Here is a 14824-nt window from a genome sequence, read left to right on the forward strand (position 1 = left end):
TTTCTTTTTGCTTGAACTTTTACAAGTTGAATTTCCGTCAATTTTTTTATTCCAAACGGACCACAATTTTAACTTGTACTGATCAATATTTTTAATTCAACCATTTTTTCTTTGTAGAACGGACGAATATATATTCCGAAAAAAGAGTACTTGAACGAATGTATGTATAGTTTTATACTGAGCGTGTTTTCACATACTGAGTGTGTTTTGTGTTGAGCAGTCGAACTTTCATCATCGAACCAACATAGTTTATATAGCTGAACTAAAATAAACTTTTCCACAATAAATGTGATGTGCTTTTTCTTTGTTTTTCTTTGAGCATATATTCCTCAGGTTCATAGACGAACTTTCTCAAATTCCATAGAAGAACCGATAGCTATTTATGATCTAAACATATATGCTAGTAGTAATCAAACATTCCATACAATTTTTTGTCTGTTCATGGACATCAACCAAAATAGGAAGGAGAGAGCACTCGAACTGATAATTGTTTTCTATTCATACTGATCAATGTTTTTAATTCAAACCATTTTTTCCTTTCTTGTAGAAACATCAAACTATCATATACACTTTCTTTTAAAAAGTAGCAATCATATTATCATACACAGAAGAACTTGCAGCTGCTGCTATGTTTATGGATTGCATGTTTTCATTGTCCTCATTGCCTTCATCGTGTACTTCATCCTTAGCCTGCTTGGTATCCTTCATGCTAGTGATCAGCGTCGTCATCCTGGGCTTGCTTTGTAGGCATTATTCCCCAAGGTGCCACATCCTTACTCACTGTGCTGATGTGTTTGTACTTCCCAAACAAATATGTGAGAGCACAAAATAAAAAAAATTCAAACACTATTTGGTTCTAACAGGAATAGAAACAAACACTAAAGAGCATGACACAACCAAATTATCTCTCTCATATTAATTCATTGTCCATGGATCCATGTGCTGTAGCATGTGAACCCCAAAGCTAGCAATAGTAGTAGCTTCTCCGAGTAGCGACAACTCGAACTTGTGCAACAAACACCTACAAGTTCAGAACTTATGCAACAAACACCTACTTTTCAATTACATGCAGACAATTGATTAGCAGCAGTAAGTTGGAGCTGGGATGGATAGGAGATTGCATTACCAGCAGAGCTTCCCAGAGGTTTTCCTTGTTGGCAGCATCGCGAATGGGAGGAGAGCATTTGAAACAAGTGCTCCCATCTCGAACTTCCTGCAGAAGATGCTATTACAAGCAGAACGGTTGTAGTAAATTGAACTACAGCACCAGAGAAAAGCACAACGTTTCACACCAAACTATTTAGTTTCTTTCAGTCACACACTGTTTTATGTTATCCTCATTCTATCAGTTCTTTTTTACTTAATATTTAACCACCATCTTCTTTCCCTTCTCATTGTTCTTTTGCCAATTAGAACACTACTGTAGGAGCACCAACTCATATGTGACAGTGCATAGGATGCGAAGGTGCAGCTAGCTTTAGATTCGACAATCCTCTATCAATACAAGGAACAACAGCAGCAGCAAATCCCTCTCAGTAATCTCTTTCTCACTCACCTTACCCTATAGCACCAGCGACCAGGGCACACGAACCACCGGCAGCTAGCAAGCAACAACGACATTGCGGGCGGGGCGGCGCACTGTATCAATTTCATGAATTGAAATAAATAATGAACTACTAGAGCCATTTTCTGTAATGGCCTGATGCAATTACAGAATCATCAAAGCAAACTAGTTGCAAACAATCATCTCCGAACTTGTGACTTGACCTTTTAAATTACAAGATTGAAGTATATATGAGCTATCTAGGCCAAGTGGAAATTTTTGACTTAAACTTTTACCATTCGAATTCCCATTTGGGGTTTCTTTTTTGTTTGATCTTTTTCACGAACTTATCTGAGACGTCGTGGTGAACTTATAACATTTTCAATCAATGACCCTTTACAGCCACCAATATTTTCTTCTGCACTTACACCCTCTCGAGTCAGAACTGATACAATTATTTTTTAATAATTTAACTGTGTTTTCACTAATGATATAACTTAATAGCATTTCTTCTGAATAAGTTAACAATAAACATGATCATAAGAACCTCATTTTCTCATGAACCCATTTTCTGTCAGATGTGTGCATGTTCACACGTACTAGGAATTTGAGGCTACATTTGCACTAGTATAATCCAAAGTACACAAGTTCTGGTCACTAATTAACAACGAACCATTGTCCAACACTTCTTTTTTGACTCACATTAAGTACTAATGATAGTGACTAGCACTGCATTGTGTTATCCCCTGTAATTTCAGTATATTTTTCTTCGCTGGTCAACAAAAAACTCAGTACATTGTTCTTTAGTATATTGTTCTTCTCTGATTACTTTAGTTCATGTGTTTGAACTGAAGGAGGCTGCTGAATCAAACCACTGATTTAGTAGCATTTACATAGACGAAGCTATTTTGGGGTGGCGAACGGCAGCAGCATGTGGGCTGGGTTGTCGCGCACCGGGAAGGATGAGGAAAACGGCAACCCAACCACTATAGTGGAAATAGGAGCTCACGGTCGTGGACTGCTTCTCGACATGAACTCGACCGTCGGGATGCCACGGGGCTGGATTAGGGACGGTGCTGGACATATTGGAGAAGTGGCCAAAGAGCTTAGAGCAGCAGTGTACATCGGCAAAGGACTGCTCGTGCACAAGGAGATGTACTGCTCTCCTGGGATGGAGAGGCGAAGTGTGTGCCTCCCGAGCCGCGGCGTTGAACTGCTTCGGGTTGTGTCGTTGAACGATCCGGTGTGGTGGCGGTGAACGGTATGGGCAGTACGGCGATGGAGCCCCACCGGCGGTGGCAGGAGGCTCGACGCAATCGGCCTAGTAGCTGCGACGGTGAATTGCTTGGGACGGCCAGGTTGGACCGAAATAAAAAATTATTTGCCGAACTTGGACCGCAGTCAGCGGTCAATTTGGACTGAGAAGGATGTTGTGGTTGTGCCTGGGAGGAATAAAAGGGGTTTGCCTAGGCAGAAAGCCGAGCATGGTCTGGGGAAGAAGCCGTTTGATCCCGTTTATCCTGAAAACTGCAGATTATAGGATAGGACTATTATGCATCTGCCCACGATCCCATTTACTAGAAACTGGACCTGCTACTTCCCACCATTCCATTTTTTATCATGTCATGATCAAAATGGGTTTGGTCCCAATGTTCAGACCGGAATACTAGAGCGGTTTGTGATCTAAAAGTTAGCAACTATGGATCAAAAGTTATAATAAAGGTCCTTAACATTTGCCATTGCTTGAATTATTCGAGCACCTTCTGAGCGACCGACAATAAGAGAAGTTGTGAAAATGCTTATTGACATTGATTCTACTTCTATATTTGAAGGGCAAAGTACAAGAATAATAAGTAAAAGCAGGTTACCTTTTCTTTGTAAGATGCCACCATCAACAAAATGAGGACCTTTACCCACAGAATAGCAATAGCGCTTTGAAGTAGCCGATTACGAACCTTAGAATGTGTTACTAGTGTGTTGGAAGCAAGTAAGTTGCAGGCTGTCATTAATCTGGAGGTGTAGTAGCCTCTGGTAGCCTCATAAGTCATGTATCTGCAGCAGTTTCTGTAGAAATTCTGTATATAGCGTGTAGTTCCTGTAAAAATGTTAGATCATGATTTACTGTACTACACTGTAAAATCTGCACTGTAAGATAATGATGTACTGCACTTAGATAACGATGTATGCACTGTTAGATAATGATAAAACATAGCATCCTAGTCCAATCATGACTACTTTGAATGGGCTAGATTTTATCAACAAGGAGCATGTACCGGTTTACACATTAATTCCGTATACATTTGCTGAAGTTACCTTAGACTTGCATCTAGTTTTAGCACACCCAATAATAGTTGTACTGAGATGGTCAACTAATTGTACCGAGATAGTGAACTTATTTATTGCAAAAAGAAAGTCTAAATCATGGCTGAAATTTATTCTAAATCATAAGATTGATGGGAGTATAAGGTAACTTCAGCAAATGTATACGGAATTTTAAATTTCCAAGCACATACCTTATGTTCTTGTTTGTTGCCGGGCATGACGCTCCTACTCCTGTGGACTGACGGCACCGGCGAAGTCGAGCTGAAGGAGCAGGGATCACGAGCGGCGGCTGGGTGCGCCGGGATTTTGCCGCTGTAAGGGGATCCCAGCTACTACCAAGTCATTCCCGAGGAGCTTATAGAGGCGGTGCAGTTGGTCGCAGGCCATGTGTAAGTTTCAACTATCAGGTGTGCCGGGATTTGGCCGCTGTAGAGAAACAAGAAGTCAGAACAAACAGGAGTTATATAGGTTACAGATTTTTGCCTTCTATACTGACGTGCTTCCTGAGTTATATAGGGATCACTCCCAGTCAGTCCCACTGCTACCTGTGCTGCAGAGAACATGAATATAAAGGAGATGGTGACTCATCAATTTTTCTTTCCGATATATCTGAACTTACAGAATTTTCAAACTTGCACTGACGATACTTTAGGTGATATATCTAAACTTTACAAAATTTTGAAGAAACTTGCTGCAAATCATTACTTATTTAGGTGATATATCTAAACTTACAGAGTTTTGAAACTTGCACTGACGATATTTCTGCACACACACCAACTATTCTGTAATTTTTCATGGACTGATGATAGATTACACATCGAACTAATACTATGTCTGGTACAAAAATTCTCTATCACGTAGTTGAACAGGCTCTCTTCGCAGTGGTGTACGGCCTGGGGTGGCGGAGGTGAACGGCCTGTGCGCTGAGGAGGCGGAGGGTGACGCCGGAAAATTAGCCCGCGACACAGCGGGGGCGCTTCGTCGGGAGGATGCCACACACGGCGTGGTGAGTGCATGATGCGGCAGCGCGAGAATGATGGGCCGTGGCGATGGTCAGGGTGCAGGGCCATGTTGTTGGCCGGCGGTGTTGGTTAGGGAGCAGGGCCACGGCGATGGGTAAAGAGCAAAGTATTTTGCAATCAACCAATATAATCCAATATCAACTAGTTGAAGTGAACTAAACTTATATATATATAGGGAGAGAGAGAGCTCACGAGGGAGAAGATTACAAGCCTTGCATCACCGAGTGAAAGCACCTTGGTGGAAGAAAGTTATAGTGATCCATTGATAACAGGTCAAACCCTCCTTATGCTTGAGTGCACTAGAACTGACAACAAACTGATGCTCTATCAAAAGTTCAACCAGGCCAAAATTCGAAACTGGCCAAACCACTAGTTGACAGGCAACACTACATTCTTCTCTACTATCTACTCTCAGTTCAAGAGTCGAGATGGACAGAGTTCATCGAGCCTGCACTATCCGTCCACACAAGCTACAGAGCCTCGAGAGAGAGTCTCAAATATCAGTTCACAGAAACTACAGATAATAGCAATAATTATCTATAATCATTCTTTCATCCATCAGCTAGTTTGTGTCCATGTTGTATGGAGGGAGCAGCAACATTGCATCGTGGCAGCCGCTGAAACCAGATCAGGGTTGTGGGAGGAGGAGGGGTGGAGGGACGACAGCCAGCGATGGAAGCAAGGCGGAGGTTCTCAACCGTGGTTGATGGATCGCATGGGGGCGCTGGGCTCGCGGCGGATGTACAAGAAGAACTAGAGAAATATGGTAGATCAAATACGGCTTAAAAGTGGCAGATCAAACGGTTTGTCGGATGGGTTCAATGTGCAAATTCATGTAAAAAGAACCAAGCAAGTTCATGTTCAGTAACATTAGAAGTTACCAAACAAACCTAAAAAGATTTCTGTACTTTGAAATACTTCATTTTTACTTCCCAAATACTTCATTTGTTTTGAAATATGAACTTCTACAGTTATTTCCTAGAACTTGTTATATTTTCCCTGTGAATTCCATGGGGTTTTTGTGTTTCATTATTTTTGTTTATCTTGTTTTCTGTTTTGTATGAACTTATAGGGTTATACATGTTGAACTTATAGACCAGCGGCGCTCAGAGGCAGGGGGTAGGCGGCAGCGGCGCGTTGGACTATGCCAGACATTTCTTTCTACACTAGATAGTGTATAGACATGCTGCCAAGGTCTCACACATGTTTTCCTAGAACAAGTTGAACTGAATATCTTTTCATTTTGAACTTTGAAAGAAGCTACAACTTTCTGCTGCCTAAATGTGTATATAATTTCAAGTTTTCCAAGCACATACCTTCTGTTCTTGTTTGTTGACGGGCACGCCGCCCCTACTTCTGTGGACTGACGGCGCCGACAAAGTGGAGCTTAAGGAGCAAGGATCACGAGCAACCTATGGGCTGAAACTCACAGCGAATGGTTCGACTCCAACGATATCAATGGAAGGGCAATGACAGTCAACATCTTATAGCCCCCTATTTTGATAAAATAGCTGAACTTATTAGCAACAAAATAGTTGAACTTATATGAATTGATGGAGTAAACAATAAGACAAATTTGGATTTCCCGCACTCCATCGATTGATTGAAAACAGAGTAGGTTCATTTTAGCAAGTCAAGATTCGGAAACTAAATCAATCAAAGCACACAGATGTAATCCTCAACAGCCATCATCAAACTAAACTTGATTTGCAATTTCTTCAGAAATTAGAACAAATAGAGGACAACCGAGCGATGAGCAGAGAGCCTCCTTACAGTGAAGAAATAGGGGTTGACGGGGATGGCGGTGGACATCCAGAACTAGAGGATCCTGAAGGACTCAAATTTTATTGTTAGTTCATTATAGTAATCCTAATTAGTTGGTCTTTTTAGTACTTTGCAAGGTGCCACATATGTACTAATTATAGCGATGTATTTGTATTGCCCCAAAACACACCTGAAACATCACAAGAACATAAAAAAGAATGTTTATTAGTTCACAAACCTATCAACAATAGTAGTCCTGCTACTCCAGTGCAGCCGCCGTTGTTGATTTTCTTCTAAAAATACACATTGAACTGCTGTAACAAAACATGGAGGAACTTTAAGCCACAAGATTTAGCAAGATGAACCACTAGTCTACTAACCAGAAGAACTGAATGAATTACAAATATTTGAACTTTTCCTAATGCTCTGTAGGCCGGACAATGGGGGATTAAAGTTTGTAGCAGTAGTGCTCATGGCTATATAGGGCTCCCCCAGGACAAGCCCTCGTGTATAAAAAAGCTAGTGGTTTAAATTCAAAACATGGACAACGCCACCAAACATTTGATTAGTATATATTCTCACCTTATCCTCCACTGCCTGTTTTGTGTTATATGAAGATGGAAAACATAAAGGCAATTGTACTTACGATTTGGAATTAGATGTACTAAATAGCATACAGAAGATGGACTGAAAAAATTGAACTAGCACAACCATTCTACTTTTTGAAAATCTTTTGAACTAGCTCTACGACAATTTTTTAAACTTACGTATGCAGATGAAGCGAACTTTTCACACATATATTTTGTTTGTAACCATACCCAACTCACACTCTCCTTGATATTGTGTTGAACTACTGTTGCATTTTTTTATGTGGAGAACTTTTTTATAAAAAAATATTGAATACTGTTTTCTAATTTACAACAATACTTAACTGTTTTTTTGTATGAATTGTTTTGTATAATGCAGATTTGAACTATTGTTTTCTTTTCATGAACCAATTACATCAGACTAATTTAGAGAATGTACTTCTTGGCCGCAACACAATGAACCTGCAGGAAAATAAGATTTGTACCACTTGCTCTCCAATTTCACTAGCCATGCTAACAAAAAACAGAATTCATGGGAAAAAATTCTTCTCTTTTCAAACATTAACACAAACACCTAGCATAAAATCTCTATGAAGGGAGCAGCAAGAGCCATGGGGGGGGGGGGGGGGGTAACCTCGATGTGTGATGACCTACAACATAGACGGCTGCAACAAGTAGAGGAAGGGGATGTGGAGAAGGTGAGCTCTGCCTCAAGCTCATAGGGGAATGTCTCGACGGACGGCGCAGGGGTGAGAGGTGCCCCGCGGCAGGGAGGACGGCCAACGGTAGGAAGTTGAACGGCTCACTGTGTCCATTGGCCGGCGGAGGAACATGCCGCGGTGGCTTCTAGGGAGGGAGTCGGGCGGCGCTCTGGGGAGGAAGCCTGGAGGCGGAGCACTGGGGGGGGGGGGGGGGGGGGGGGGGGGGGGGGGGGGTAACCTCGATGTGTGATGACCTACGACATAGACGGCTGCAACAAGTAGAGGAAGGGGATGTGGAGAAGGTGAGCTCTGCCTCAAGCTCATAGGGGAATGTCTCGACGGACGGCGCAGGGGTGAGAGGTGCCCCGCGGCAGGGAGGACGGCCAACGGTAGGAAGTTGAACGGCCCACTGTGTCCATTGGCCGGCGGAGGAACATGCCGCGGTGGCTTCTAGGGAGGGAGTCGGGCGGCGCTCTGGGGAGGAAGCCTGGAGGCGGAGCACTGGGGAAGGAATCGGGCGGCGGCGCGCTGGGAGGTAGCCAGGCGGCGGAGCGATGGGGACGGAGCCGGGCGGCGGCGCGCTGGGGAGGGATCCGGCCGGCGGCGCGCTGGGCAGGGATCCGGCCGGCGGCGCGCTGGGCAGGGATCTGGCCGGCGGCGCCTGGGCAGGGGGTTGGGGAGGATCGGGCATGGGAATGGGGATGACGGGTCTCTGCGGGGCACGGTGACTTTTTCCTTTATTTGATTCGCATGTGATCGCCACCTTATAGAGCCGACCGGTAACAGAATAGCCCAGCCCTCCAACGAGAAGGTCGAGCACATCTTGGAGCAGGTAGCAGAAGGCTTAGTGCTCGAAGAATGTCATGTTCGAGTGACAAATCATGTCATTGTAAAAACAATGTAATTTTAATGATGGAGGCTATATTTATACTTTTCGCCCGAAAGTGTTATTGTGCCTTCTGTGGAGCTCGGCCACAGCAGCCATCCTCTCACTCAAAGGCAATGTGCACGTTGGAGCGCTGAACTGCGACCAGAACAGCTTTTCCACTTCATTATCTTTTTGATCCTCAAAAAACTTGGCCGCATCAGCCGTACTCTTCGCCAAATCCGCATAGGCGTCTGCAGGACTCCAGCGTCGATCCAGAGAGCGTACTTCGGATCTAAAAACTTCATCCGCAATAAATAGGGGTTTCTAGCCGCGATTTCTCCGATCTGTCGAAGCTCCTCCCGCGCATCCCTAATGTCGGAACGTGTCTCCTTGGCCGCATCAAGGGTCTTCTTCAGGTCAGCCTTATTCGCCTGATTTTCTTTTTCAAGAAGCTCATACCGGTTGGCGGCGTTTTCTAGCTCCACAGCCATTTCGGCTATTTTGTCTTCGCTCCGGCGACGAGCAGCCTGTTCGGCTCTCAACTCTTCGGCCACCTTTAGGGCAGCCGCATTGCTCGCCCGGGCCTGTTCCTTGGCCAGGGCAAGTTCTGCCCTCAGGGCTTCCACGACAGCAACACCGTCCGCAGTCCAAGCATATAACATTAGCATTATGCTCCTCTCAGTTTTTCGTATAAAAAATCATAAGGAGAGTAGAGCACATACCTTGTGACTCGTTAAGCCGCTCATTCACCATTGAGATATCGGCATCAATAGCTCCAATCTGCCTCCTTAGTTCGGCAACTTCAACGGACCGGTCGGCTGCCGGATCCTTAGACACCTGCACATAAATACAACGCGGTCATTACTTAAACAATATGATCCTCCGTTTGCTGCCTAGGGCGGGCAACCAGAGTCTCAGGGGCTACTATCCATACGGAGCACACCTAGCGTGTGCGTCACAGCCAAAAATTATGTATTTTTCATTACATACCTCAAAGCCTCTGAGCAGGCTCGTAAAGGCTTCATTCAACCCGCTTGTGGCGGATGAAATCTTCTCGAGCACCATGCTCATTAATGAACGGTGCTCCTCCGAGAGAGCAGCTCGCTCCAGAAGGCCCGACAGTGTGTCCGGCGGGACGCCGAACTGTGTCGGACCCTTCTTATTGCCCCCCCCCCCCCGTGGGAGCCGAACGCTCCAGGCTCATGGCGGCCGAAGTATTAGCTTCTGGCTTCGGCAGATCTAGACTCCTCCGTGATGACACCTCGGGGTCGCCCGCCTAATGAAGCGGAGAGGTTGGTGGGGTCTCACTCTCCATCATCTCCGGAAGGAGATCCCCCGAAGACAAACTCTATCGAGAAGAGATGCTAGTCGGACTACAAAGAATGGATCCTGGTTATTGTTCTCGGAGAAGGAAGCAGTACCTTCGTATTTACGATTAACTTACAGCTCGGCTGAGGGCTGGCCCGTTGGCGGGCATGGCGTGGTGAGGACGCCCTTCGGGGTAGGGCCCCCTGGTGAAGCTTTCTTCCCTTGTCTGGGCACCTCCGTCTCCAAGTCTTCGTAGGCGGCCCTCTTCTTCCCGCGAGGGGAGGAGGCCTTAGATTCCCCTCCCCGACTATCCTCCTTTGGGGAGGTAGCAATTCCCCCGGTTTGGATGCGCAATGTGTGAAGTTCTGCTTCTCTGTTCTTCCCTTCGTCTTTCCCTGAGGGCACTTTACTTAGCACACGACCAAGCATCTTGGCTATGGCAGGACTTGGCGAGCCTTCGGGAAGTGGCACCGGACACCTGATTCTCTTCGCCTTGCTGAGCCATTCCTGGCCACGGAGGATTTTCAGAATAAGGACTATGACAAAAATAGACGAAGTGTTCAGTTTCTGGGTTACTTACTTGGGTATCTGGGCGATTGCAGCTCAGGCCCGCATCCTCGGTGGTATCCGGACACATTACTTGTGGTCCGAAGAATAATTTACACATCCCTTCGAGCGTCAGGCCGAAGAAGTGTAGAATATTCCGCGGACCTTCCGGATTGAACTCCCACATTCGGAGAGGCCGGCGTTTACACGACAACATCCGTCGGATTAACATTACCTGAATTATGCTGACAAGGCTAATGTCCCTCTCAAGAAGCTCTCAAATATAGCTCTGCAGTGTTGGTACATCACTAGCAGACCCCCAATCCCGTCCTATATTGGTCCATGACGCCAGTTGAGAAGGAGGGCCCGAACGGAAGTTGGGGGCAGCCACCCACTTTGTGCCTCTGGGAGCCGTGACGTAAAACCACCTCCGCTGCCATAGATCGGACACCTATGGGAAGGATCCCTCTGGCCATGGGGCGTCGGCATTCCTGCTTATTACAGCACCTCCGCACTCCGCGTGTCATCCCTCAATCATCTTCGGCTTCACATTGAAGGCCTTGAATCATATGCCGAAGTGTTGAGTGACGTGGAGAAAAGCTTCGCACACAACGATGAACGATGAGATATAGAGGATAGAGTCCGGAGCTAGATCGTGAAAATCTAACTCGTAATAGAACATGAGTCCTCTCACAAAGGGATCAAGGGTGAAGCCCAAGCCACGGAGGAAGTGAGAAACAAATATGACACTCTCGTTGGGCTCGGGAGTAGGGATGACCTGCCCTGGAGCAGGAAGCCTGTGCTTGATGTCGGCGGTCAGATATCCGACCTCCCTAAGCTTCACAATGTCCTCCTCTGTGACCCAGGAGGCCACCCACCGGCCTTGAGGGTTGGATCCGGACATGGTTGAGGATCCGAGGTGCTTGAGCTTGGGTTTCGGGTGTTGGAACTCGAGATGCGAAAAGGCGCAAGAGTGGTGGAAAAAGAGGGATAGGCCTCGGCCCCTTTATAAAGGGGGAGAATATCAAGCGTCCTCAGCGTAACCGCTCGGGACTTACCTAAAAACACAGAGTCATACCAAAAGATGTCGTGGGGACGCGTGCACCTGTATTAATGGAAGATCACGCGCTAAGGGGAGCACGATCTCTGCTTTGGCAAGGTGTGCCAGTAAAACCGCCTTGCAACACGTATCGAGGGAGGCCAAGTAAAACCAGTTCGTGTTGGGCTGGGCCACGATGCAGGAGCACGCCGTACAAAAAATGCCAGCAGATCAAATTTATGAAGTGCTATGCTCTCTACGGTGGTATGTGAAGATCATCTTGCAAACCTGAACATGATTTAAGTGTTCGATAATTACTTTGGAGTATTCGGAGATGGAACCCGCCTTGCAATGCCGAAGACAAAACTACGCGCCGGACTCATCGTCATTGAAGCCTGGTTCAGGGGCTACTGAGGGAGTCCTGGATTAGGGGGTATCCGGACAGCCGGACTATATACTTTGGCCAGACTATTGGACCGTGAAGATACAAGACTCAAGACTTCGTCCCGTGTCCGGATGGGACTCTCCTTTGCGTGGAAGACAAGCTTGGTGATCCGGATATTATATTTCCTTCTTTGTAACCGACTCCATGTAAACCCTAGCCCCCTCCGGTGTATATATAAACCGGAGGGTTTAGTCCTTAGAGGGACAATCATAATCATCATAGTCTAGCTTCTAGGGTTTAGCCTCTACGATGTCGTGGTAGATCAACTCTTGTAATACTCATATCATCAATATCAATCAAGCAGGAAGTAGGGTTTTACCTCCGTCGAGAGGGCCCAAACCTGGGTAAAACATCGTGTCCCTTGCCTCCTGTTACCATTAGCCTTAGACATACAGATCGGGACCCCCTACCCGAGATCCGCCGGTTTTGACACCGACAGAGGGAGTGTGTATATGTGGAGTAGAGAGACCACTAATGATGTAAACCTAGTATAGGGAAGGGGGAATGGTGTGACATGTGTGTCAAAGAGAGACAAAGGCATGTGTAGTAGCGGGATAGCATGGGTGCGGGCGGGGAGCAGACTCTTTGGAAGAGACATCGAGTGTGTGTGGGAGAAGGGTGTGAGAGCGAGAAAGAGAGCTAGTGGCGGGGAGAGAGAGAGAGAGAGAGAGAGAGAGGAAGAGAGTGGTCGTTTGTGTGCAGAAGTGGCGTATAGATAGGGAGACAATGTTGATGTTGTTCGAAAGTGGCCTATGTACGGAGACGCATGGGAAGTGAGTCATCGTGTGTGTGATAGGGACTTCATGAGAGATCTTGAATAGATGGTGTAGAGAACAACGTGCGAGATTGAGAACGATGGTACATTAGGGAGCTATGGAAATAGTCACGACATATATGTATACAGGGAAGGAGCTGGGGCGGGTCCGCATGTGGGAGAGATAGAAAGAGGAGAGTGGTGCACAAGGAGACAAAGTATGCTTGTTTGCAGTGGGGGTGGTGTGTGAGGTGAGTCGGCGAGAACCAGATAACTAGGGAGATAGACGTTTGGGGCGACGTTTTGTGTGTATGGGAAAGATACACTCTACATAGTGTGTGTGCTTGGGAAAGAGAGATGTCGGGAGACCTAGAGAGTGGGGGAAGAGATGTGTGCATGTCCGAGAGACAAAGTGATAGATACCTATATTGGGGTCCGGACTTTCGAAGGGAGGTTTTTTTTAATGTGCTCGTGTGTTCGTGTCTGGGGGAGAGAACGACTTGTGTGTGGGGGGGGCTTCAGATAAAGAGTGAGGTGTCTATATTTGAGGGACTTTAGCGTAATTGAGATATATATGGTCAATAGTGTGTGCACTCATGGTTGATCAATTTGTTTCACATTTTGGACTACGAGATAATGATACTTTTCAACATGCGTGATATACCTTGAAGTACCAGAATTACAAACCTAAGATTGGAATTTTGGAATTCGACTCCATCTTAGCTTTTGTAATTCATTTAAACGGAGGTACATTTTTTAAGCCGGGATTTCGTGATTTCAAATTCATATATCAAACCTAGAGATATACACATACGGGCATGTTCAAACTTTATAATCATCCACTTTATTCTACACATACACATTTTTGCTTTTGTCATTATATTTAGGACAAACACATTTGGAATTTCATTTGAATTGGACCGTATGATGGTATTTTCTTGTACTAGCTCAATGATCCATATTTTAATTGAATGGACAATCTAAGTTTCGAGTTGGAGACAGTGATTTTCAAAACTTGCACTTTTTTTCTGCATGCAAAACAAAAAAATTCTCGGCCATGATATCATAGTCGCCGTACAAGAGCAGAGCACTTAATTTTAGGCGCCAAAAGCTTTCAAACTTCCTGCTCACATAGAAATACTCACGCCCGAAAGTTTAGCCCTGCGATATTCCCGTTTTACCCCTGCCACATGAATGGAAACGGTCTGCTTTGGTAACTCCATTGTTTTCCCCTCTTTGCCCCCAACATTCTTCCCCAGAGCTCCTCCCCTTCCCCTCCCCGACCCCCAATCACAGCAAGGCGTCCAATCTAGTCCTCTGCCGCAGCAGTGGACCTCACACCCCACCGGATCTACCTTCCGCACCTTGGAACCCCCAACTGCCAACTCACCACTTCATCGGAGCCGCTTCAGCGACTGGCTTGTGCACTGCTCCAGATCTCCTTGACCGCCATCATGGTCCACTGCACAGGATCTGCTTAACCGGCGCCCTCGTCCACCATAGTGTAGGCCCTTCACTAACTCCCTTGTCCGCCCTATCACTGGCCCTTCATACAAGCCCTCGTCCACTGCAATAGATCCGCCTCACCGAAAGCACTGTACACCGCGCCAGTCGACGCCTTCAACCACTACATCGTACCCGCTCCATGGACACCATATTCAACTCCACCGACCCTGCTTTACTGACGCCGCAGCCTCATTAGGTTATTTTGATTTGTGCCCCTTCGGTTTTTCTCTTCTTTATCGTGGAACTGTTCACTTACCACACATGAGCTTTCTTGTATGTAGATAGGCGCCGCAACCGAAGCACCAGAGCCGCTTCAGCAACGGCAATAGCTGGCCTAAACTCAACCGCAACACGAGCACCATCGATGATCCTTAGCTATCTAGTAAGACAACGATACCCATACGCCGCCAAGAATCAGG

General features: G+C 46.0%; 1 long non-coding RNA gene across 13 annotated transcripts; it reads right to left on the reverse strand.

The window, feature by feature from the left end:
• Positions 1 to 475: 475 nt before the first annotated feature.
• Positions 476 to 8674, reverse strand: LOC123110956 (uncharacterized). 13 transcript variants are annotated; one of them, XR_006453902.1, is made up of 5 exons: positions 7873 to 8674; positions 6890 to 6965; positions 6661 to 6715; positions 4057 to 6381; positions 476 to 3638 (listed from the first exon to the last, which is right to left on the reverse strand). It is a non-coding gene; the product is annotated as an uncharacterized lncRNA (long non-coding RNA). The 13 variants fall into 13 exon arrangements; XR_006453903.1 differs by lacking the exon at positions 6661 to 6715 and having other exon boundaries at positions 6890 to 6962; XR_006453898.1 differs by having other exon boundaries at positions 4057 to 6715; positions 6890 to 6962.
• Between the last annotated feature and the right edge of the window lie 6150 nt (positions 8675 to 14824).

This window comes from Triticum aestivum, chromosome 5B, assembly GCF_018294505.1.
Source record: "Triticum aestivum cultivar Chinese Spring chromosome 5B, IWGSC CS RefSeq v2.1, whole genome shotgun sequence".
NCBI lineage: Eukaryota > Viridiplantae > Streptophyta > Magnoliopsida > Poales > Poaceae > Triticum > Triticum aestivum.